Source organism: Gossypium hirsutum, chromosome A08, assembly GCF_007990345.1.
Source record: "Gossypium hirsutum isolate 1008001.06 chromosome A08, Gossypium_hirsutum_v2.1, whole genome shotgun sequence".
Lineage (NCBI taxonomy): Eukaryota > Viridiplantae > Streptophyta > Magnoliopsida > Malvales > Malvaceae > Gossypium > Gossypium hirsutum.
Genome location: NC_053431.1, coordinates 19,956,310 through 19,982,889, shown reverse-complemented (window position 1 = coordinate 19,982,889; position 26,580 = coordinate 19,956,310). Strand labels below are relative to the sequence as shown.

Sequence of the window (26,580 nt, the reverse complement as noted above, 5' to 3'; positions counted from 1 at the left end):
GAGTAAGATATCAAACAACTTTTGTAACCCATGTAGAAATTTTGATTTGTGTTATGGACTAGGGCTTTCGGCTATGGTATTTGACAATGGTGAATTTTGTTGTTCCATGTTAAATTTAGATGAGCAAAGATAGATGAGTGTTTGAACTATACAAATAATCATATGTGAGCAATGGGTGCTAAAGGGAAAGAAATCAACTACCGTATTATGTACCAAGGCCGAATGTGTACTTGGTAAAGGAGGGGTTGTTATTGAACATTAGGTCATGTCCCTAGTGAATGGATGAATTGATAACCATTGTGTATGAAGATTTGCTTTACTATGTTTTGCTAACAAGATGAGAAACGAGTTAAGATGGTCTTGGTGTAATTGCCGAATGCATGTTTAAGGAATTGGTTAAGTACATTGTTATTAAATGCTTGTTGTTAAGGAGTTTTGAGTTGGTTATAAATTGGGTTTAGTGTTCGAGGAACATTGGTTTGGACACCTAGTGCCGAATGTGTTCAAACGCAACTTACCAAGTGCATAAATATGATAATGCTATGATGGTAGACTTAATTGGAATTCGGCATTGTAAGTGATGCTTTGGGCTCTTGTGTTGGTTAGGGACAAAATGTATGGTATGAGGAACTAAATGATGTATATGAATTCGAAAATGCAAGGTATTAAGCTAGTCCTATTATTCGGTGGTGCATGAGTAGAGCACATGTATAATGCTTGAATAACTAGTCAATAAAATTATTCGCACCAAATTGTATAATATAAATGTATTTAATCGAATAGTTAAATTGATAAATTATTAAATAAGCTCTATCTATTTGAATTAAGCTCAAGAGCTTAGAGGACCAAAGTTGGATAAGGGGAAGGAAAAAGTGATCGAATAGCCGTCGAAACCGTTCGACAACATCCGAGGTAAGTCTTCGAGTAATGACCGTACTTGAATTATATTGAAATGATTAGTCATACTATGACGGATAGCCGAATGTGCATAGAGACTATGTTATAAAGCCAATTGAAATCATGCTCTTTGTGTGTGGCTATTGAGCCGAAATTGGAAAGGTTTAATAAATGTTTTGTGTTTGAGCCTTAGTAACGAAAATGAAATATGGATGTGTCATGATTATTGATATATGTGTGCATGAGCATTTGAATGATATCCGGGCTAAGTCCCGAAGGCATTTATGCTAGTGATTTTATCCGGGCTAAGACCCGAAGGCATTTGTATGAGTTGATATATCCGGGCTAAGACCCGAAGGCATTTGTGTGAGTTGCTATACCCGGGTTAAGACCCGAAGGCAATTATGCTTGTGGTTATATTCGGCTAAATTCCGAAGAAACTTGGGTTTGAAGGTGAGCGTTTTGTGCTGTAATAAATTTAATTAATACGCTCGAAAAACCCAAACGATAAGGTATGTTTGCATGTGCATCGGAAAAGTCAATTCGTTTTAAATAGTATTCGTTCAATCGACTAACGAACTTTCGGCTTTTAGATAGGTTGATACCTTGTGTGTGTATATGTTGATGAAGTGTGAAGTAAGTATGATTATGAGAATGTGTATTAATAAAGTGATTCATTTAGCTATGTGAATGTAATACTTTAGTCAAAGCCGATTTCATTACTTGAAACTTACTAAGCTTTAAAATGCTTACCCCGTTGCTTTGGCTCTCTGTTTTATAGATTTTGTTCGTTAGCTATCGGATTCGGGATCATCGAAGTCGAAGTCATCCACACTATCAAAGCCCTTTTGGTACTCTTTTAGTTGAACTCTGGATATGGCATGTATAGGACTACCCTTTGTTGTTTTTCAAGTACTTTTTGTGATGTATGTGTGTACAGCCATGCGAAAATGGCTCGTAGAAGTGGAGTATGGCATTAGACCTTTTGTGTTTATGTATATATATATGGTTTCATGATGTGACTATGGACTGGAATGGAAGTGTTGGGCAAATGATCAGCCATTGGAATGGCTAAATATGATCATATGTGGACCTATGTATGACAAAACTCTAGTTGGTCCATGGTAACCACGAAATAGGTAAAGTTTACCTTGAAAACAGATGCTGACAGCAGCAGTGGTGTGGATTTGAAAAATCACTAAAATTTGTAGGAATGAAATTAAATAGTGAATAAACTATGCAATCGAACCTTGATAAATCTATGTTCATATGAAAGTAACAAAACGATCATATGAACAGTATATTAAGAGATATTAAAGTTCTCGTGAAACAGGGCCAGAACGGTTTCTGGATCCCCTATTTCGACATTGAAAATTTACATAAATTATCCAGAGACAATTAGAAGTCATGCCTTATATTTATAGATTCCCCTTTGAGTCTAGTTTCTAAAGAAACAAACGGCATCAGTATTGAAGCCCTGTACAGGTAGCTATCCAAATCGTAATGCATGAAGGTCAGTGTAGTCGCACCCTGTAATAGGGGAGACTTTAACTAATAAACTGTACTAATTGGCCCAACCAAAAATTCTAGAAAAAAAATATGTAGATGGACATATGAGTCTAGTTTTAGGGAAAAATTACGAAACTGATTTTCGAGTTTTAGAACTCAAGATATGATTTTTAAGGTGACAGTGACACAGTTAGCCAACTGCCTGGAAATTTTTAAAATGGACTGTAAAAGTAAATGAATTAAGTCGGTTAGCACCTCGTGTTCGACTCCGGCAACGGTCTCGGGTACGGGGTGTTACACACACGCCCGTGTGGGATCCCTAAATCCCCAAATTAGCTAACGACCGTGTGGCCAGGCCGTGTGACACCAAATCACTCAAACCCTAATTCCCAAACACACATGCTGGTGTGCCTGAGGGACATGGCCATGTGAAAATCGAAAAAATCCCCAAATCGGCCACACAACCGTGTGGTACCAAAACTTGCTGGAAAACCCTAATTCCTAAAAGCACATGGCCGTGTGAACTAGCACATGCCCGTGTGGCAACCTAAGTGGTCACAAAACCACTTCAAAATAAGCCAAAATTACCGATTTAGCCATCGAAACAACCCCATCCTTTGCAATGTCAAGAATATATCGAGATATGTAGTATTCCCCATAATATTTCAACAAATAATACTCAAAACCAACAACTAGAGAACACTCAAGAAATGTTAAAACAATAATTCGCAAAAAAAAAATAGTCAAGGTTTGAATCCTATACCTGTTTCGACGATAGAGGAGCGAGATTATTAGATACACGTGTAGCAAAAACTGTTTTCCCAAGAGAAAGAAAGGAAAATCGAAGAAAAAAGCCAAGGACCAAATAGAAAGAAAATAAAATAAAATAATAGGGAAAAATAAAAGAATGTCCTAGCAAAAGAAAAATGAAAACCAAAGACAAAATAAATAAATAAATAACTATATATATTAAATTAAAACAAAACAAAGCAAACAAAAAAAAAACTATTCCTCCAAGAAGTACACACAAGGACTTGAACTAAGGACCTAGAGACAAACTAACACACACTCAACCACCAGACAACAGGCCCATTCTGACACTTAAATCCGCGACTAAACACTATAGCACACCCCTGTCTTTGACCCTAACCACAAAATCTAATATTCCTAGCTATAAAGGTTTTACATCTAGCGGGTTTCCTCTAGTCATAAACGAAAAGAACCTGCCAGAAGTAACAAATGAAAAATTAGAATGTGAAAATTAAACAAAAATAAAAATAAAAATAAAAATAAAAATATTAAAATAAAAAATGACTAAATTAATAGAAATCTCGACAATGACACCAAAAACTTGATGCAGTCGTAAACTAACTAAAAATCAGAAAAATGCAAGTGCACCTATAATTAATAGTATAGCTACGATGAGCAAAGATATCATTCCCACGAGGACTAAAAGTACTAGTAATTACTGTTTTTTATTATTTAACTGATAAATTGGAGTAATTTATTAAAACTAAAATTTACTAAATTAATTAACAAAAGAACACGACAAAGAAAAAATCAAGAAAATAATCGATTAACAACCAAGAAGTGAGACAATACCCAGGAAAGAATCCACCTAGACTACATTTGTTATTATCAATCTAAATTACGTAATTTTTTCACTTAGTATCTTGATCTGCAAAAATTCTTAAATTATGCTAATATCTCTCTTCAAGACTAAGAGCAATTGACTCTAGGATGATTAATTGAAATTTCTTTCTAATTAAAACCCCTATTGTTAAATTAACTCGATCTATGCATCTCCCTATTAGATTTGGCTCTAATCTGGTAGATTTATGTCATTCTATTTCTAGGATTGCATGCAGCTCTACTCAATTACACTAAACAGGGTCTATTCCTCGTCTAATTTAAGCACATCAAACATGGATTAATAATTTAGAAATATTAAACCAAGAATTAAGCACACATAATTGAGAACAAGATCCAAATATTTATTGCATAAAACATAAATCAAATGACAAAATTCATCATAAGGTTCGTCTCCGCTAAGTATTTAGAAAATTAGTTCATAATCGCAAATAAAAACATCCAAAAGATGGTATAACCACAAGAAACAAAGAAACCTACAATAAACTTCAAAGGAATCAAGAGGAAATCTTCAATCTTGATGGAAATCTGCTTCAGAGTCGACTTCAATGGTGCTTTCTGAGTTGTTTTCTTTAGTATTCTCTAATGGTCTCCTCTCCTCTTCTTATTTGTGGTATATATAGGTCTTAGAATGCTCGAAAACCTAAAAATTACGTTTTTGTATGTATTTGGAGTGTAGTTCATGAAATCCACACAATCTAGCACATAGTTGTATGGTAGCTTGTGTGGCTCACATGGCCGTGTATCCGTCCTGTGTGGAATAGCTTAGCCGTGTGGCTCCTGAAACTTGTTTTGATTTTTTTATTTTCGCTCCTTTTGCTACCAAATGCTTTTCTAAGTATAGAAACATGAATTTAAAAGATTAAGAGCATAAAATTCACCATTTTAAATAGTATAATCATCTGAAAACGCATTAGGAATGAGGCTAAAACATATTACTTTTGGCATTTACCAGTCAATGATTCCTCCCTCCAAATGGACGAGCTGCATATCAAGTGAGCCAAGCAAGCACCTCTTGATTTGCTTATTGCATTAGGCCTGCTAATGACTTCACTGTAGAAACATTGTTATCATTAAAGAAGGCTATGGCTAAACTAGTTTCACCTACTCACCCCTTCCATCCACTTTGATTCAATTTCATTAGGAAAGTCAAAGTTCATATGTGTAAAATGTGGTATATAAAGACCACGGGCTGGCACATCAGCTGCTACTAAGATTTTGGTAGCACCAGTTTCAAATGAGCATAGCGCTTGCTCCCTTTCCTGTAATTGCACAATAATGGAGGAATTTTAACAACATGCCAATAATTGTATGGCCAAATAACCAAAATAATTCACCTTCCAAAAGTAGGAAGTAATAGGTAAAACACAGTAAGTTACAACAAGCAACATAAAGCACAAGTTATTTTATGTATTACCTCTACCAATGTAACCGCTACTCAGGTTTTTGCAAGGCCCCTTGCCTTCAGTGTGCTCCTATATCCTAGTAAGTAGGGACCCATGCCAAAGATATGTTGGTATGACCTCTAAGGAGATTATTCACCTTTCACAAAGAATACATAAATAAAGAGTTTCCTTCTACCCATATGATAAGATTAAAGAATTAGAGGATTCTCTAATTTTAGATTATATTTTAATCTTTAATAATACAGTCATGTAGCATAAGAACTGCTCAACAAATCAAAGCAAAAAAATATTAAATTATTTATAAGTCTTCAAACTTAATCATAAAGAAAACAAAACCATCTTAAAATTTCTAAACTAGGAAAAGAATCATGTGTTAGGTGTTAATGGATATTGGATTAGTTTATTACAAGATTCTATTTATGAGTATTTTATATCTTTAAGAGATTTTTTAATGAAAAATATTTTAGAGAAATATTAGGAATCTTTCTTTAATTAGAGAGATATTATGAGCCTTTCTTTTTTTAGACTTATTGTTTTAATTTATGCAGCTTATAAGTCTTTTATTCAAAAAAAGTAAACCCATCTAACCTCTAATTAAGAGGTTGATTGCTAGAATAAAATTAAGCCAGAATTTATTCCAATATTCAAAGGTTTAAGACTCTCTGTAATACTCCAAACCCGACCTAGACGTTATGAAAGACTCTGGAAGGTTATAGTAGTATGTTGAAATCTTTACTTTCCAAAATGTGACTCGTTACGAAATCAAAAATCAAAGTTTTATAAAACTCGCCACAATTCTTTGATAGAAAAATTTGACACCATTAAAACACCTATGCGAATTTATCATTTACTAATTTCAAATCCTAATTTTTTGGAATCATTGCGCTTATGTCGTTTGCTTCATAAAACTTGTAATTTTGAATAAAACTTTGCAGCAAAAATTTTAGAGTTGATAATTTGAAAACTGTGGTCTCAATAAGTGAAAATGTACAGTTCGCAAACTGAGTGTATTTTGAATCATTCATTATAATTTTTCATAAAACCCATTTCAAATTTGCAGTGGAAAACCCTTAGCTTCTTTTAATTTTGAAAATAGAAATCTAATTTGTTAATTGGTGTGATTTGCAATTTTCTACTTGAAAATATTAAATACCGATGAATAAAACAAAAAACAAAAAAAGGCCAAAAAAAATTTGGAAAACTTAGTCCGAAAATCAAAAGTCCAGAAATCTTGATTTACTAACCAAAACAGACCATTTAATGTGGAAACCAATCCGAGCTCCTGCACGCCATCTCCTGAGTCTAAAGATCACCTGAAATGAATTTAACAAACAAGTGAGCTAGAAGCCTAATGTATGACTTGGCCCACAAATTGAATTTATCTTATAACATGTACAAATGTAATTAATCAAAAAAAAAATTCTTATAATGTTTACATATGCAAATAACAGATAAAGATGTCATATGTCCAAAAACAAATATCATATTAGAATGTCATATTTTCTCGAAATGTATATTAGATGCAAATCCACATTCATATTCAGATACAAATGCGGACACAGATCCTACCTCCATTCGCTACACACCAACTTTGACCAATCAATCACACCAAATAAGACTATAGGAGCCTATCCAGCAAATCACTCCGAGTCGTGGTGGTATGCCATTCATAAATATTTTAGCTGAGCTGCCAGACAGATACTGCTATTTAACACCCAAAATTGCAATAATACTGCTAGAATACACTTCCTCTATCATATATCAAATCCCACCCCAATGCACATGCACTTGTAATAGCCCAAATTTGACTGGGCCTTAAAACCAAAAATAAATGAATGTTTATTTTTAAACAGTCCATTTACAGCCAAGGCCAGTTAAGCCCAAATACTTCAAACCCGTTACACACACCCAAATAGACCAGTTACAGCCCAATAGCCTAGACTACCAGTGTACCGAAATACACCCGTAGCCCAAACCTAAACCAGACCCAAATAACAGAGGCCCAAAACTAAAAATTACCAGCTAGGGTTTCCAACCCTAGCTCTTTCTCCTCGCGCCACAAACAGAAGATTCCAAAAGCCATCCCAATGGACACGTCTGTTCATCTCTCACGACGTTCCAGTGACCCCCCATCAGCGCCGTGACTCTGCCTCCGTAATCAGCGTGCGAATCCACACCAGCACATTCACTGCTAGATTCTTCGTTGATACCTGCAAAAGAAGGAAAGAACCATAGCAGCAAACAAAACAAATATGGAAAGAAATAAAAAGATTTCTTCCCAAAATATGTAATAACAACGTGGCTATAAAAGCCCGAATCAAAACGTTGTAAATGGGGGGGAGATTTTTACAGAAATAAAGTACATACAGATATTATTCACAAAAGAAATAAGAACCAGAGTTCATTTTAGAAGGTGATTATTTTTCATATTTTGTTTTCTTTTCTCTCTTACGAATATACGAATCTTTTTTTTTAAAACAGTAACGTTTAAAAGGAAAAAGGAATTACCTGTGAAAGGAGGAGGGTTTTTAACCCTCCGATCATCATGTGTGGTGGTGTTCACGGTGGCGCGTGGGCGCGTGGATGCTGGAGGATGATAGCTCGACAGAGCTCTGAGGCCAAACCCTAGTCCTCTTCGGAGGATTTTCAAACTTTTTTTTGAGACCGGTGTAATATGAATTCTAGGCTTTAGTTTTGGTTTATATAGCCCTAACGAAACGACACCGTTTTAGCTTAGTCTGATAAGCTTAAAACGACAACGTTTTAAGGCCCCAGGATCTGCGCGTTGACCCGATTACCCAGGGAGGATCCGCGTGTTTTTTAGGATTGGGTTAATTGCCCAATTAGTCCCTCTACTTTTTTATGTTTACAATTTTGTTTTATTTTATTTATGATTTAGCCCTGATATTTCGTTTCAGTTTTAATTTAGTCCTTGCAATAACTGCTTTAAGTCCTGAATTAAAACGATGCCATTTAGGGACAAGGGAAAATTTCCCGATGAGTCCGTAAGGTTTTAATGGCCGTTTCAATTAGGTCTGATCTCAGTTATTTTCTTATTAAATTAGCCACTGACTTTTATTTACGTTCAGTTTAGTCCCTTTTATCCCTTCTAATCTATTTATAACCTATTTATTTTAAACTTTATACATATACTATTATATGAATATACGTATTATATAGTTTATAATTATTTATTTATATTTTATTATATTATATTACTTCATATCTTTCTATTATCATATTAATATATATTTTAACATATATCATTACTTATTATTTATTATAGTATATATTTATCGCATAATGTTTATATATTTTTATACTATTATATTATTTTACATTTTAACAATATAGTATTTCATATTATTATTATCTATTATATATTTTTTATGTATATTATTGTTTACAATATTATTTTCATATTAAATTGATATTAAATTTTATTAATTATTTCCTTTATATTTTTTAAAACCTATGTATATTTTTACTCAAAACTATTAAACTAGTGTTTTATATATTATTATACTATTTCAAAATTCATCATCAATTACTATGTTTTCATATATTAATAATGTTCATTATCTTATATCCGTATATATTATTAAATGTTGAGTGTTGGGCATATTAGTTTTTTTATATATATATGTGTCAAATTGTATATCATGCATCATTTTTATTAATATGTTTAAATATATGTTGAATTACATGTTTATACGTTTTTTTACCTATTCTTCTTAAATATATATTGTGTTTTATGTATATTTTACTTATTTAAGATTTGCCATGCTTTATTTCTTATATAAATGTTAGTTAATATATGATATTTTTGCTATTGTGTTTTTATTTACCTATTATTATAACATGTTATCTCGTATGTTATGTTAATGTGCCTCTTCATGCATCGATTTTAAAAACGACACTTTAAAGTTTTCAAAAATAAAGGCAATGCTTGGTGTTTGGAAATTTCGAGAAAGGTAGTGCCCTAACTTATTGGGTTGCAACTTTTCTCGTTGAGTTCGAATAGTCAAGGACCCTTCTAAATTTTTAAGTTTTTCAAAATGCAAGCGACTATCTCGAAATTTTAAGGCGTTGTGTCCTAACTTACTGGATATGGCGTTTTGTTGTTTTGAAATAGGGATTTCCAAAAAGGGCTAGCTTAGCTTCGAATGTCTTAAAAATGTTACTTCCTAACTTATTGGATGTAATATTTTGATTCATTTGATACAAGTGAACCCTAATTTTCAAAATTAAAATATTCTAAAGAGGATTGCATCTTAAAACTTTTAAATTTCCGACATTAAAGACACTTGATAATCAATTAGGTACCAATTTTTGGGCGTTAGAGGGTGCTAACCCTTCCCCGTACGTAACCGACTCCCGAATCCGTTTTCTATACTTTCGTAGACCAAAATTAATGTTCTAAAACAAAACATTTTATAAGGTAATCCAATCACACCTAAAAAGATTGGTGGCGACTCCCGTTTTCATTTTTTAAAGTTGATTCCCATTTTCCAAAACTCGATTTAAAAAATGGTTTCGACAGCACTAATTTGTTAACATATAATCGTAACAAATAAAAAATATGACATGCTTAAGTTAATGTCATTATAAAGAATTAAATCATGTAGCCTACACCGAATTTGTTAATCCGAGTCATGCATATCATGTGTAATCATGCTTTCAAAAGTATTAGAAAACTGAATGTAAATGTATTTTTCACATGCCTTACTCATAGCACGTATCAATAGATGTCGTATATCAAGTGTTATTTACCAAGTGGACCACATAGAAGGTCTAAATACGAATTTCGGAGTCATAAGGCCTAGATGAAATTTTCCAAAAAAAGGGCCTAGACGACCTTTCCATTCAGACCGTGTAATCACACACGCTTGTGTGCTCTATAAGGACTGGTACATAGCCAGCAACACACCCGTGCAGTGCACACATCCTACCAAAATTTCCTGTGTAATTAGACATGCCCGTTTGCTACACACGACCGACCACACACACGACCAGCCACATGGCCATGTGACGCAATGCAGTTTTAAAACAACCACTGTTTCTCAAGTTTTTTTCAGTTGTAGTCACATTTTTGGGTTAGTGTCACACACCTAATTTTCTCTCAATGAAGATTCACGAACGAGCAATCTCGTAACCTAAATTGATAACTACACAAATTAATCAACACGATTGATCAAATCAATAACACCAATGTCAAAAGAACCTTTAATTTCAAAACAAAAACAACTTCTACATGGCAAAACTACTTACCTTCGAATGTAACAGTGACTTAAAACGAGAACTTAGTTTACCAGGGCTTCTACCGTCTCATGATCTTCTCCTATTTGCATCAAAGCATAAACACTTTCATAAAAAATTACTCTTTTTGCAAAGCACCTAAGAAACACACAATAAATAACAATAAAAAATAAAAACTTACCTAACCTTAAATATGTACTGAATTCTGATAAAAAAAGAAAGAATAAAAAAGAAAAGCTTTGAACGATAGCCATCTTTAGGAAAAAAGGGTAATGAAAAAGACAAAATTACAAATGAAATTTTGAAGACAAAAAAGAAAACAAAACAAATTATTATTATTATTATTATTAAGAGAATAAAATGAAAATTAAAACTAATTAAAACTACTTACAACCCTACTACCTGATCCTCATCTAGACAGATTTTCCAAGAGTTCAAAAATAAACCAAAATACCACTACATGGGTGACACACACTAAAATAATTTTTCTTTTACTCATGTAGAGATTAAATACAAGACCAAAGGGTAAGATGAAACCTCACCACTGGACCAATAGACTCATTATTATTATTAGTTGAGAGCAAATATTATTTATGCTAGATGATTTAAGGATAGGATTAGGACATAAATAACAAAAATTTCACAGAGAGAGATTTGAACACAGAACCTCAAATACACATCTAGAGAACTTATCTACTGAAATAGACCAATTTACTTGATAACATTTTTCACAATTTTAACTCAAAAGTTAGACGTAACCACTCTTAGTTTCACTAACTCGATTTCCTCTAACCCAGTTTTTAGGATTTGACAACTCTCCCCTCCTTAAAAGAATTTCATCCTCAAAACTCCCGTTGTCACACCTTTCACTTAACAACACAATCTGATATTTTCTCATTCATACTAATCACCACATTGTCACCGCGCAACTATAATTTTAATGCAAATTCAAAAAATATATCACTCTCAAATAAGAAATTTTTTAATGAACTTCCCATTTGCCACCTCAGATTGTCTAAAAAATCTTTCTACAAAAATATCACTAATGATCTCAAAATCTCAAAGTATTAGAATTCCAATGACAATCAAACATTTAATCAATACGGGGAACAATTGACATAAATTGCAAATATACTTGTATTATTTTTAGATGCGTCTGATCTTCTCAGTGCCTAGAGACACTAACCAGTCCCCGATTCCCCGTCTGAGTTGAAGCTTGCATACGACTAAAAGAGTGTTGTGAACAATCCCTAACATGATACTCAATTGAGCCACATCTAAACCACACCCCATTTCCTAAAACATTTTCTTAGATGGCACCTACTATCGAAATCATAAATTAAAACCTGACTTACGCTCCCAACTGCCTCAACTCACTGAGGCCTAACTATCTTAGCCCATTTCCTAATTCGTAGATTCAAATCAACAGGACTAGAACTCATCTTATTTCGAGCTTTTTCCTTTCCTTTTCCTATTTCTAAGAATTAAACTCTTTTGCTTACTTGATCTCATTTGACTGAAGTCGCTCAGTTACTGACCTTTGATCCATGGATCCAAATTGGGGCCTAACGACCCTTCAAAAAAATTTTGGTAGCACTTGGGACACAACATCATCCCCATACAGAAACGAGCATCTCCATAGTCTCGTTTATAACTAAGTTGGTCGTGCTGCCTAGAGAAGAGGGCTCAGTGTAAGCCATTTGCCAACGTCGGCTATGTCCTTGCGCACTACGATTACATATTCCATGGAAATTCATCTTTCTTTCTATAGTTTGGAACTTTCACAATTTAGCTTAGTTTTATGTTTAAACCCTAAGTCTAAAGTTTAATTGATATACTTATCTTAGGGTAGAGATGTATTTTTTTCTAGTCTCTAAATCTAATAGTTTTACTAAAGTGCCAAAGTAAAATTAACTGAAGTGTACATACTTACTGGGATCAGCGTCAAAGGCTGAGAATTACATATCATAATCAGACACTAAAATTTTAACAGAATTCCAAATTTCGTATAAAAATAGTTTTATATGGAAAATTTTAAAACCCAAATATCACAGCCCAAGCTTTGCAACCTGGCTCTAATACCACTAAATGTAACACCCCAAACCCGACCTAGACGTTATAGCTAAATTTGAGAGGTTAAAATAATGCATTGAAATCTTTACTTTCCAAAATGTGACCCGTTACAAAACCAAAAATTAAAATTTTATAAAACTCGCCACAATTCTTTGATAGAAAAATTTGACACCCTTAAAATGCTTATGCAAATTTATCATATGCTAACTCAAAATCCAAATTTCTCGAAATCATTGCCCTGATGTCACTTGCTAAAACTCGTAATTCTGAATAAAACTTTGCAGCAGAAATTTTAGAGTTGTTAATTCAAAAATCATGATCTCGATAAGTGAAAACATATAATTTGCCAACTGGACATATTTTGAATCATTATATAATTTGCCAACTGGACATATTTTGAATCATTCTTTATAATTTTTCATAAAACCCATTTCAAATTTACATCAAAAAACCCTTTGTAACATCCCTTCTAATGCCCCAAAATTCTTATTTTTGTTATTGTGGAAATGTGACACAAATGTGTATCTGGTTTAGTGGTTAAGTGTTCTGGGTATATATGAGAGGTCCCAAGTTCAAGCCCTAGCTTTGGAAAATTTTTGTTTTGTTTTTACTTTACTCCTATTTTTGGCTTGTAGGCTTTTAATTAATTGTTTATAAGTTTACATCAGAATGGGCCTACTGGTCTAGAGGTTAAGTAAATTGTCAGTCTACTAGAGGTTCTGTGTTCGAATCTCTATGTGGGCAAAAGAGATTATTTTTGTTCGGTTTGGTTGTTGAGAGTTTGAGTTGTACTGAAAATCTGAAAAGTGGGTGGTTGAGTTAGTGTAGGTAGTGGGATTTGAATAAATCAGTTCTCCCAAAAATCTCTCTTCAAAAAGAAAAAAAATTGACCATTCTCTTTGCTACTTCCCCTTTCATTTTCTTGTTGTTTCCTTTTTACCGCTGCTTTTCTTGTTCCCTTACTGCCGGCTTTCTGCTCTCTTTTCTTTGTACTTCTGAATTTTGATGACTTGTTAATTCAGCTTTTACACGTTATTGGTAAGTTTTAGCTTTTGCTAATCTAAACGTTTTTCTGAATACTTTCTAAGAGGGGTTTCTTTTTGGTGTTTAGGAGTTAATCAAGGGAATGTATATCGTTTTCAATTGATGAGTTAAGTACGTGGAATTCTCGTTTCAATCGAAGGTTTTAGAGTTCTTAGGAATCGTTTTAGCATCAATTAATACCAGGTGTGTACCCAAAAATGCAGAAAATAGGGTTTCAGCAAAAGCCAAAAGCCCTACTGTCGACACCACACAAGCGTGTGGTCACCCGTGTGGTAGGCCTTGTGCCATAACACGGGCATGTGATCGATGAGGCTAGGCCATGCATTTAAGATACGGTCGTGAGATGGCCAAGTAGGTCGTGTGCAACACACAAACTAGACTGATTCGGGCCGTATGGGCCACACAAGAGTGTGGGTTCACACGGGTAGTCTATACGGGCGTGTGGAATTTTGGGCCAGGCAGTGTAATCCTTACGACCAAGGCCAATTTGGGCCATATGGGCCACATGAGTGTGTGGGCCCATACGGGCAAGCCACATGGGCGTGTGAGCCCATTTATTTGAAATGATTCCTAGAGTTGCACGGGTCACCAAGTCGATTGTGAACCTACTGTAGGGTCGATAAATGGCACCTAGACCCCTAAATAGATGATTTGAGTGTATGTGATGCATGATAAAAATTATTCATGTTTTCTGATATATATATGTATACGTATGACTGATGGTTGCATAAAAGCATGACATATTGTATGTTTCCATTGCATTGGGTTGGGTTGGGATGATGATATTTGGAGGAAGTGTACTAAAAGGATTTAAGCCTATTTATCTGGTAGCTCAACTGCAATATACTAAATATGTACCGCATTCAGTACTACTTGAAGTGTAGGGATGGGTGGGTAGAGATGGACGGAAGTAGTGTGCAGAGGCTGGTGGGTATGACTCTGTTACTGATTACTATTTGCGTTACTGATACTATAATGGGCTAAAGCCCTAATGTATATCTGATACTAAAACTGAAATGGGCTAAGGCCCGAACTGCTACTGAAACTAAAATGGGCTTAGGCCTAGACTGCATTTTACTGTTTGTTGTTTGACTGTATGCATATTTTTTGTGGGGGTCACACACTGAGTTTACTTAAACTCACCCATTTTTGTCTTATCTGTATAGGTAATCCCCAGACCTAGAGAGGTCGATGCAGCCAAAGACTCGATGGTGACCACAGTTTTTGGACTTTTACAATTTATAATTTATGATTTATGGTGTTATTTACAATGGTTTATTTAGATGTAATTTGGGGACTTTTTGGGATTTTGCTTAAATTGGGTTCTTATTTATTTTTGTGGATTTATAACTGCTAGACGTAGGAAAACTCAATTTTTAAAAAGGCAAAGTTTTCTCTAAACACACGATTTACTCAAAATGGTTTGAAAAGCTTCCACAAGGAATTATGTTTAAAATAATCAATTAAACGAGTAAGAAATCTAGAATTAATAAGAGATAAGAAAAATAATTAAATGAAAATGGATTTATCATAGAAACTTAGTTTTCAAACACCCTATCATGTGACATCGCTAGATTAGGCCGTAACGTTTGGGCCGGGTTTGGGGTGTTACATTTAGTGGTATCAGGTCTAGGTTGCAAAACTCAACTGTAGATTTTGGCTTTTTAAAAGTTGGTTTTTAAGAACTGATTTTCAAATGATCTGAAATGATATAACTGAGAATGTGGTACATCGAGTCTCCGACGCTGTTCCTGTAATATTCTAGTAAACTGTTATATATAGTCTGTTCTGGAACACTTTAGTAATATCTACTGAAATTGTAGTGAAAATGAAATTGATAGAGACTTTACTTGCAAAAAACAAACTCTGAATTACTGAAACTGTTTACATAAGATATCTGCTAATAAATTCTGAAACCGTAACTCATTCATAAAATTCGTAATACAGATAAATATGAATAGACATGAGTGCACGAGGTATCCGTGGACGGGGTACTAGAGGCTGAGGTAGAGGCCATGGAGGGGCTTGAGCTGAGTCCTCTTCTCTGGGCAGCACACCAAATCTGGACACGAGTGAGACGCCAGTACCGCCTGCTACAGAGATTGGGTCTCAAGATCGCATGGCTGGGGACGACGCATTGTCCAAGGCTATGTTAAGGATATTGGAGAGGGTTGCTGGGCCTAATACCGGATCTAGAGGCCGTGGGTCAATTACAGAACGACTCCGATCCAATAGAGCTGAACGTTTTAGAGGTGTTACTGGCTGAGTACTGGATTAAGACCACTGAGCGAATTATGGATGACCTGGATTGCACCTCTGAGCAGAAACTGAAGGGTGCAGTCTCGCTATTGCACGACGAGGCTTATCATTGGTGGTTGAATGTTGAGGAGGGCACTAAGCCCGAACATCTATCCTGGGAGTTCTGTAAGACCACCTTCTAGGGGAAATATGTGGGAGCCAGTTATGTGGACGCTCGTAAGAGAGATTTTCTAAATCTTACTCAGGGGGATCGATCAGTGGCCGAGTATGAAGACGAGTTCCTAAGATTGAGCCGCTATACGCGAGGTATGGTGGCATCGGATCAGTTTGTAGTTGTGTTCATCGATGACATACTGGTTTATTTGAGGACTGAGGATGAGCATGACGACCACCTGGTTCTTCAGACTTTGAGGAAAAACAGCTTTATGCTAAGTTTAGCAGGTGCTAGTTCTGGTTACGTGAAGTAACATTTCAGGGTTATGTGGTGTCTGCTGAGGGATTCGAGTTGATCCTTGAAAGATTGAGGCTGTATTGGATTGGAAGCAATCTAAGAATGCTTTTGATATTCTCAACTTTTTGGGGATGACATGCTATTATCGATGGTTTGTGGAAGGCTTCTTATTGATTTCAGCACCCTTAACTAAGCTACTATGTAGGGGTGTACCATTTTTCTAGACTGATGCGCAGTAAGAGAGCTTCGAGAAGCTCAAAACTGTACTAACTGAAGCTTCTGTTCTAATACAGCCTAAGCATGGGAAGGAGTTCATGGTTTATAGTGATGCATCACATGTTGGTTTGGGATGTGTGTTGATGCAGGATGGTAAGGTGGTAGCATCTGCATCACGTCAGCTTAAGACACATGAGGCGAATTATCCGACGCATGGCTTGCCGTTGGCCTCCTTGGTATTTGCACTGAAAATCTGGAGGCATTATCTGTTTGGTGAGAAGTGTGCCATCTACACTGATCACAAGAGTCTCAAGTACTTCCTTATTCAGAAAAAGCTGAATCTTAGGTAGCGTAGATGGGTTGAGCTGCTTAAGGATTATGACTGTACCATTGAGTACCATCCTGGCAAGGCCAAAATGGTGGCCGATACATTGAGCCATAGGACTATGATTGATCTGAGAGTGATGTTCGCTCGACTTAGCCTTTTCGACACTGAGAGTTTGTTGGCAAAGCTGCAAGTCAAACCAACTTGGATTGAGTAGATTAAGGGTAAACGGCTTGAGGATAAGTCTTTGGGTCTTCAGTTATGACAAATTGAGGGTGGTAGCACTACGGAATTTGGGTTGAACTTTTAAGGTGTGTTGTGTTTCTGAGGTCGGATATGTGTGCCGAATGATCCTGATTTGAGATAGTCTATACTAAGAGAGGTACATAGTAGCCCTTATGCTATGCACTTTGGCGAGAATAAGATGTACCGAGATCTTCAAGAGTTGTATTGGTGGCCAGGATTGAAGCGAGAGGTTATTGATTTTGTGGCTAGATGTCTGACATGCCAGTAGGTTAACGCTGAGCATCAGTTGCCTTCGGGTTTGCTACAGCCAGTTAAGATTCCGTTATGGAAATGGGTGCAAGTAACAATGGATTTCGTTAGTGGGTTGCCTTTAACACCCACTAAGAAGGATTCTGTCTGGGTCATCATGGATTGATTGACCAAGTCTACAAACTTCATCCAGGTTAGGACAGATTATTCTCTGCGGAAGCTGGCGAAGCTGTATATTTCTGAGATAGTGAGGCTGCATGGGGTACTGATTTCAATTATCTTTGATGGGGGTCCTCGTTTCACGTCTCAGTTTTGAAAGAAGCTATATAAAGCTCTAGGTTCAAGATTGGACTTTAGTACTGTGTTCATGACGTATTCCATGTCTCGATGTTAAGCATTACCACTCTGATCTTACTTATATTGTCTCTGTTAAGGAAATAAAGGTTAGGCTAGATTTGAACTTCGATAAGGAGCTGATACAGATTCTGGATTGTTATGTGAAGGTTCTTCAGAGGAAGTCTATTCCATTAGTGAAGCTGTTGTGGTAAAATCATAGCACTAAAGAGGCTACGTGGGAGCCGGAGGATGCAGTGTGTCAGCAGTATCCTCATCTGTTCTGAATAGGTAAATTTTGAGAACGAAAGTTTCTTTTAGGGGGTAGAGTTGTAACGCCCCAAAATTCTTATTTTGCATAGAAACCTAATCTTGAGTGAAATAAATACCACGACTTCGATCTTTTTCAATAAAATCATCACGTAGTAAATCAACAAAGCCCAAAGTTATGTCCATTTCTCCTTCAAGTTTACCTACTACTGTACCAGCATGAATATGATCTCCACCAGACATACGTAAAGCTTTAGCTATTATTGTGGAAATGTGACACAAATGTGTATCTGGTTCAGTGGTTAAGTGTTCTGAGTGTGTGGAAAAGGTCCCAAGTTCAATCCCTAGCTTTGGCAAATTTTAGTATTTTTCTGACTTTACCCCTATTTCTGGCTAGTAAGCTTTTAAGTAATTGTTTGTAAGTTTACATCATAATGGGCCTGCTGGTCTAGAGGTTAAGTGAAGTGTCAGTCTGCTAGAGGTTCTACGTTCGAATCTCTGTGTGGGCAAAAGAGATTATTTTTGCTCGGTTTGGTGGCTGAGAGTTTGACTTGTACCAAAAATCTGAGAAGTGGGTGGTTGAGTTAGTGTAGGTAGTGGATTTGAGTAAATCAGTTCTCCCAAAAATCTCTCTTTAGAAAGAAACAAAAAACTAAACATTCTCTCTACCACTTCCCCTTTCTTTTTCTTTTTGTTTCCTTTTTGCCACTGTCCTTCTTGTTCCCTTACTGTCGTCTTTCTGCTCTCTTTTCCATCTATTTCTGAATTTTCGTCACTCATTAATTTGGCTTTTGCACGTTATTGGTAAGTTTCGGCTTTTGCTAATCTAAACATTTTTTGAATATTTTCTAAGAGGGGTTTCTTTTTGGTGTTTGGGAGTTAATCAAGGGACAGTATATCATTCCCAATTGTCGATTTAAGTGTGTGGAATTCTCATTTCGATCAAAGGTTCTGGAGTGCTCAGGGATCATTTTAGCATCAATCGGTACCAGGTGTGTACCCAAAAACACAGAAAATAGGGTTTCGACGAAAGTTAAAAACCCCACTGTCGACGCCACAGGGCGTGTGGTTGCCTGTGTTGTAGGCCTTATGCCATAAAATGGTCGTACGATCATCAAAGCCAGGCCGTTTGCTCAAGATAAGATCATGTGATGGCCAAGTAGGTCATGTACGACATACGGGCTAGACTGATTCGGGCCCTGTGGGCCACACGGGCATGTGGGTCCATACAGGTTATCCACACGGGCATGTGGGATTTTGAGCCAGGCCGTGAGGCCAATTTGGCATTGTGGGCCACACGGGCATGTAGACCCATATGGGCAAGCCACATGGGTGTGTGAGCCCATTTATTTAAAATGATTTTTAGGTTTGCACGGATAGCCCAAGTCAACTGTGAACCTACTGTAGGGTCGACAAGCATCACCTAAACCCCTAAATATATGATCTGAGTGTATGTGATGCATGATAAATTATGCATGTTTTTTGATATATATATGTATATGTATAATGTAACGCCCAAAAATCCCGAAATCTCGAAATCCAAAAATCTTGAAATCTTGAATTTTCTTTTTTTTTGTACTTAGCAATTCCGATTAAGTGTTAATTACGCAAGGGTAGGTCTTGGTCAAGGTTTGAGTTCGAATTAAAGGGTAGAAAAAATTATAATTTAATTATTAAAAGAATCAGGGTTGGCAAGTAGTTGTGCTTTTAAATAAAGATAGGGGAAAATAACATCAAAAAGCCTTGTGGAGGAGTGGCTAAGTGACGCCACTTAGAGTGTAGGGAGGTGGCATTAATAGCTAGCAAGGAGGTCCGAGGTTCGAATCCTAGCTTAGTGTTTTTAGAAGTTTAATTTTGGCCTTCTAGAAGGTTGGAAGTGGCGTGGAAATGGACTCCGAGGGAAGTGTTCAGGAGAGAAATCTGAGGAAAAAATCAAGGGGTTATCAGGGAGAAAAACTAGGAGATAAGAAGTGAGGAGCAAGTGGAGCCGAAATGGGAACTTGGGCTTGAGGAGTTCGGCCATAAGGGTTATAAATAGTGCCAAATGCAAGGGTATAAGGCTAATGCCAAAATCTTTTTCTCACCTTGTTACCGGAAACCCTTTCTCTTCAAAATCCAAAAAGCCGAAAACCTTTATTTTTTTCTTTCTTTTCTTGTGCCGATTTTCTATTTCTTCTTCTACTCTTCTTTGTTAATCTGTACCAAATAAACCTTATTCACAATACTAAGTTTAAAAGATGAAAAGTCGAATCTTCCAAAGGCCAAATACTCTTCGATCGAATCTAGTTGAATTAGTATCGGATCTCGGATCTTAGCTCTCTGCCGAAATTGCTCTTTAGGTGTTTGCGGTTTTGGTAAGTATTCCTCTCCCATTGGCTAAGGTGGCCAAATGTTCATAGTTAAGGTGAGGGGACTTGTGTTGGATACGAGTCACGTATTATTCTGGTTTTAATAGTTAAGATTGATGCAGATCTAGGAGTTGATCGTTGTTAGTGATTAAAGAAGGGGTTGTTATACTTGTCGCGCAAGGTAAGATGAAAGGTGAGGTTTCGATTTTAGTAAAAATATGTATTAAGCATGCGATTAATTGTAGAATGATATCGTTTGTAGGTTGGTGACTAAGGGAATCATAGCATGCTTGGTTACTAGGTGTGTACATACACTGCACACACAAGTAGATCGACAAAAGTTGAAAAGCCGAAATGCCGAAAAGCTGAAAAGCCGAAAGATTGGCTGCGGTAGTCTTGCGAGTGCACGAACACTCGTGAGGAGGAAACCGATAGGTTGTTTGAGGCCCATGGGCAAATGGAATTGGGCTGTGATTTGGCGAACCGGGCCAGAATAGGCTTAATGGGCTCGATGGGCTGTTGGGCCCATAATAGGCAAAATTTGATAATTGATGCTATGTGATAGAAAAATTTGTGTGTGAGCATTAATATAAGGTGATTTGGGCCTAACGGACCATATAAAGGTGATTTGGGCCTAATAGGCCATATGAATATGAATTGGGCCTGATGAGCCATATGAATGTGAATTGGGCCTGATGGGCCATATGAATGAGATGGGCAAAGTGGGCCATATGCATGTATGTAGGGGTTTTGGGCCTAGTATATGATAACCACATAAAACTTTATTAATATATTGCAACCGTAGACTAGTCATAGGGTTAAGGTGTGGTAACGAGTATATGCATGTCTAGGATTGGATCTAGGGAGAGCTTGGTACTTAAGCGGTCTTAATGACTCACCTCCTCTTCTCTGGAATCCTACCTGGTGCATAGTATTCATTCATCTTAGCTTGCGGGACTTGTTAACGGGTCAAGGTAAGTGAAAACCATAATTAAGGGAAAATTACTGAAATGCCCCTAAGGGCAAGAATGACCAAAATACCCCTAGGTGTTGAATGTAAGTTTTATGGATGTGACATGCATACATATGATGTTTTGTTTAGGTTACATATGGGGTGGGAACTATGGAACAGAGGAAGTATATGAGGATCGCATGATTGCCTAACAATCGTGGATCCACCGACGACTTTTAAAGCCTAATATGTAAATGAAGGTAGTTCCGCAACTAGGCTACCATTGGTGTGTGGGTTGGGTGGGTCGAAATTTATATCCCTACATGGTGTGACGGGGGACGGAGCTGGTGTGTAGCGGATGGATAATTTGGATGGGATTGTATTGCATGTTTGATGATTTCTCTTTGAATGTTTGTTTTTCGTCGAGGGTTGTACATACTGAGTTTGCGAAAACTCACACCCTCTTTTATTTTATTTACAGGTGATGCTCAATAGAAGGTTTGATGTTTGGAGGGACTCTGGGTGGCCGGCTAGCAAGATAATTCAAACTTGGTTTTTTTTTTGAGCATTTAAGTTTTTATTTCTTTTTAAGTGTGTTCAGATCAGATTGTAATAAGGTTTTCATTATGTTATTATTATTTGATTTATTATTATTTTTTTTACAAGAAGTTGAACATGGATTTCTTAAATTATAGTATGTTTTCTACGTTTCCGCAACTAAGTTTTTTTTTAAAAAAACCAAATGTTTTAAAAAAGGCTTTCGTAACTGAAAGGTTTTTTTTAGTTAATTAAGGTTTCTCATTTTAAGAAGGGTTTTCAATGAAAACAAAGTTTTCGCTAAAACATTTCAATGTGACACACTAGATTCGGCCATAACGTCCGGGCCAAGTTTGGGGTGTTACATATAACTGATGGTTGCATAAAAGCATGACATATTGTATGTTTGCATTGCATTGGGTTGGGATGATGATATTTGGAGGAAGTGTACTGAAAGGCTTTAAGCCTATTTATCTGCCAGCTTAGCTGCAATATACTGAATATGTGCTGCATTCGGTACTACTTGGAGTGTAGGTATGGGTAGGTGTTTTAAACCCCACATGGAGTGTAATGATGGACACAGATGGTGTGTAGAGGCTGGTGGGTAGGACTCTGTTACTGATTACTTTTTGCGGTACTGATACTGTGATGAGCTAAAGCCCTAATGTATATCTAATACTGAAACTGAAATGGGCTAAGGCTCAAACTGCTACTGAAACTGAAATGGGCTTAGGCCCAGACTGCATTTGACTATTTGTTGTTTGATTGTATGCATATTTTTTGTAGAGGTTACACACTGAGTTTACGTAAACTCACCCGTTTTTGTCTTATCTGTAGAAGTAATCCCCAGACCTAGACGGGTCGGTGCGGCGGAAGACTCGATGGTGACCACAATTTTTGGACTTTTACGATTTATAATTTATGATTTATAGTTTTATTTACAGTGGTTTATTTGGACGTAATTTGGGGACGTTTTGGGAATTTTGTTTAAATTGGGTCCTTATTTGTTTTTATGGATTTATAACTGTTAGACGTAGCAAAACTTGATTTTCAAAAAGGTAAAGTTTTCTCTGTACACATGATTTACTCAAAATAGTTTGAAAAGCTTTCACAACGAATTATGTTTAAAATAATCGATTAAATGAGTAAGAATTCTAGAATTAATAAGAGATAAGAAAAGTAATTAAAATTGAAATGGATTTATAGTAGAAACTTAGTTTTCAAAAACCCTATCATGTGACATCATCAGATTTGACTATAATGTATTGGCCAGGTTTGGGGTGTTACACCCCTCAACCGTATTCAATACCGGAATAGGGTTAGAGGCATTATCAGACTTACATCACAAACAATCATACATATCGAGTCATAAATTTGTGTCCAAATTAAAACCATTCACATTCAATTAAAAAATCCATAGTATGAGCCTATGAGGCTCAAAACATCCTTTGGAAGTAGTTCGAGACTAAACCGACAACTCGGGAAAATTTTACAAAACTTAGAAAATTTTTCCACTAAAAAAGGGTCACATACCTGTGTGGTTTGGGACACACCCATTTGGGGAGGCTGTGTGGCTACATACGCCCGTGTCCCTACCCCGTGTAACTCTCTATTTTACAATACATGAACAAACTGATGTCACATGACCAAGTCACACGTCCGTGGGCTAGGCCGTGTGGATAATTAAATTTTCACAAAATAAGTGCAGACTTCACATGCCCAGGACACATGCTCGTGCCTAAGGCCATGTCATCTACACGGCTAAGTCACACGCCCGTGTCTTTGCTTGTGTGCTCAATTCTGAGCATTCTGTTTCTCAAAATTAAGGTACAGGGGACACACGGCCAAGACACATGCCCATGGGGCAGACTGTGTGTCACACACGGCCTTGACACACGTTCGTGTGTCTACCCGTGTGGACAAAGTAAAGGTTATTTACCAAGCTATTTGTCACCGTCATTTACACCTACACACACAAGTTCAATGGCATAAACCATGGCATTTTTAAGCAACCAAAACATCTGTAATCAAAACTAAATCATGTCATTCATTATCAACACTTAACATAATTACTATAGCATGTTTTACCAAATCAATTCAAACCAAACTCACATTCACCAGTGTCAACATGAATACTTCCATCATACATGATTCTACTTAGATTTTCTAGCACACCAAAGGACTAATCTCATCCATTTCACAACAAGTCATTTAACCATAATAAACATAGCAACCCAATACTAAACACATAAACAAAAGGCATTAGCACATATACTTATATATAAATGGTGTAACATCCCGAAATAGGGTCTAAATGGAATAGTGGTTACGAAACCATGAATTGAGGTCAAAAAAATTATTTCGATTAAGTTTTAAGGTTTATTCATTGATTGAATAATTGTGTGAAAATTTCGTGAAGAAAATTTATGTATAAGTGCCTAATTTGATAATTAGGACTAAATTGTAAAATTAGTAAAACGTGTGTTATAGAAAATAAAGGGGATTTAATTGAAATGGGTTCTTAAAGTGGAGGTCCTTATTTAGTAATTAGACCATTTTATTTAAGTTTGGACAAAAATGGGCAAGAATAGGACAAATTTGAAAGAAAAGCCTTTAAGGGCATTTTGGTCATTTAGTAATTAAAAGAATTAAAAAGGGAAAATAAAGCCAATTGGTCCAACTTCTTCATGGAGGCCAAATATAGCATGGGGGAAGCCATGTATAGGGTTTCCATGCTTTCCAAGCTCAATAGTAAGTCCATTCTAGCCTCGTTTTTAATGTTCTTTACGTTTTTAGAGTCTCGATAACTTGATTTAGATTATTCTAGCAATAATTCATGCTAGGGTTCATATTTGGAAAAATACCCATAGGTTAAATGTGTTTATTTTGATGTTTTATGGTAGAATATGAAGCTTGAAATTATGTTAAACAACTTTTGCTAAGTGATTTTAAGTGAAAACGAGTAAAACGACATAATCGGTAAAAATACCTAATGTTCATAAGTACATGATAGAGTGGGAATTTGATGTTTCCGTAGAAGGTAAAAATTTTTAGCCTGTCATAAAACATAAGAAAAATGGATAAATTTTAATTTTTGAGCCTAGGGGCAAAATCGTAATTCTGTAAAGATTTAGGGGCAAAATTGTAATTTTGCCAAAAGTTTGAGTTAGGGAATGTTTTGAATAGTACATTAATTAAATAAGTGAAATATGATGTTTTAGATCCCGGAAAGTGAGATGTGGACCTAGAACGGGAGAAAAACCAAAAATTGGGAAAGTTGGTAAAATGGTCGTTTCGGTATCGAGGTAAGTTCATATGTTTAATAAGCATTTAATTATGCATAATTGAATGATAAATTGATATTTTGGCCATAAATACTTTAGTATTGAGTTTCAGATATAATGATTAATGTTCGATAATAATTCGGTATTGGAAAGAGAACTTGTATAATTTATATGTAAGACCATATTTTGTATTATGGCTTTGTATGATAACAAGAAAGTATTGACTAGCATAGTTTTATGAGAATAAGTTAAGTTGATGATATGATGAGATTGAGAATGTAAGTATGTAAGTTAAGTAACATTTTATTATTATGCAATTATTGTTATTAGTATTGTATTGTTATTATTGAGTTATGCGACTAACCTTGAAAATTTGAGCAAGTATGTTTCAGCTATAACTTGACAAGGCATTGATATCTCAAAGTCCATGGTTGTACCATGGCAATTAAGGAAGAATTGACAGAAAAGTCCATGTTCATAACCTGACATTTAAGGAGGAATTGACGGTTAAGGATACCATGTAAGACCATGTCAAGACATGGCATTGGTAAGGCAAGGATCCCCTGTAAGACCATGTCAAGACATGACATCGGCATTGATTAAGGACTCCATGTAAGACCAAATCAAGATGTGGCATTGACACTAAGACAAGGATACCATGTAAGACCATGTTTGGAACATGGCATTTAGTAAGACAAGGATACCATGTAAGACTATGTTTGGAACATGGCATTTGGTAAGATAAGGATATCATGTAAGACCATGCCAAGGCATGGCATTGATAAGTTCTATAAGGTAAGGAAATCATGCAAGACCATGTCAAGACATGGCATTGATGAGTTACTATAAGGCAAAGGTCTCATGTAAGACCATGCCAAGGCATGGCATTGGTGAGTTCATAAGGCAAATACCACGTAAGACCTTGTCAAGACATCGAAATGGTAAGTTCAAAAAGGAAAAGTTTCCCGAGTAATGCAAAGAGTAAGTCAAAGAAACGAAAAGGTGAGAACATGAAGAAAGAGTACAGGTATGCATTTAAGGCTTATTTAATATTGAGATTGTAAGTAATTGAGATTATCAAGTATTAAGTAAGTAATGAGTTTTCAGTTATGCTTGTGACACTTTATGACATGATTGGCAATATGCCTATATTATGAAAGAGTACTCACATGTTAAGTGAGATGTTGCAGGTATGTAAGCAAGCTATTAAGTAAGGTGTCTTTTGTATTCTGAGCCTTTGGTAAGGTTACCGATAAGTAAGATGGGAAAGTA

The 26,580-nt window shown here is 35.9% G+C and overlaps 1 pseudogene; it reads right to left on the bottom strand.

Annotated features, from left to right (window-relative positions):
- Positions 1-5,011: 5,011 nt before the first annotated feature.
- The window catches only part of LOC107948134 (DEAD-box ATP-dependent RNA helicase 52-like), a 65,591-nt pseudogene continuing 44,022 nt past the window's right edge, over positions 5,012-26,580 (bottom strand).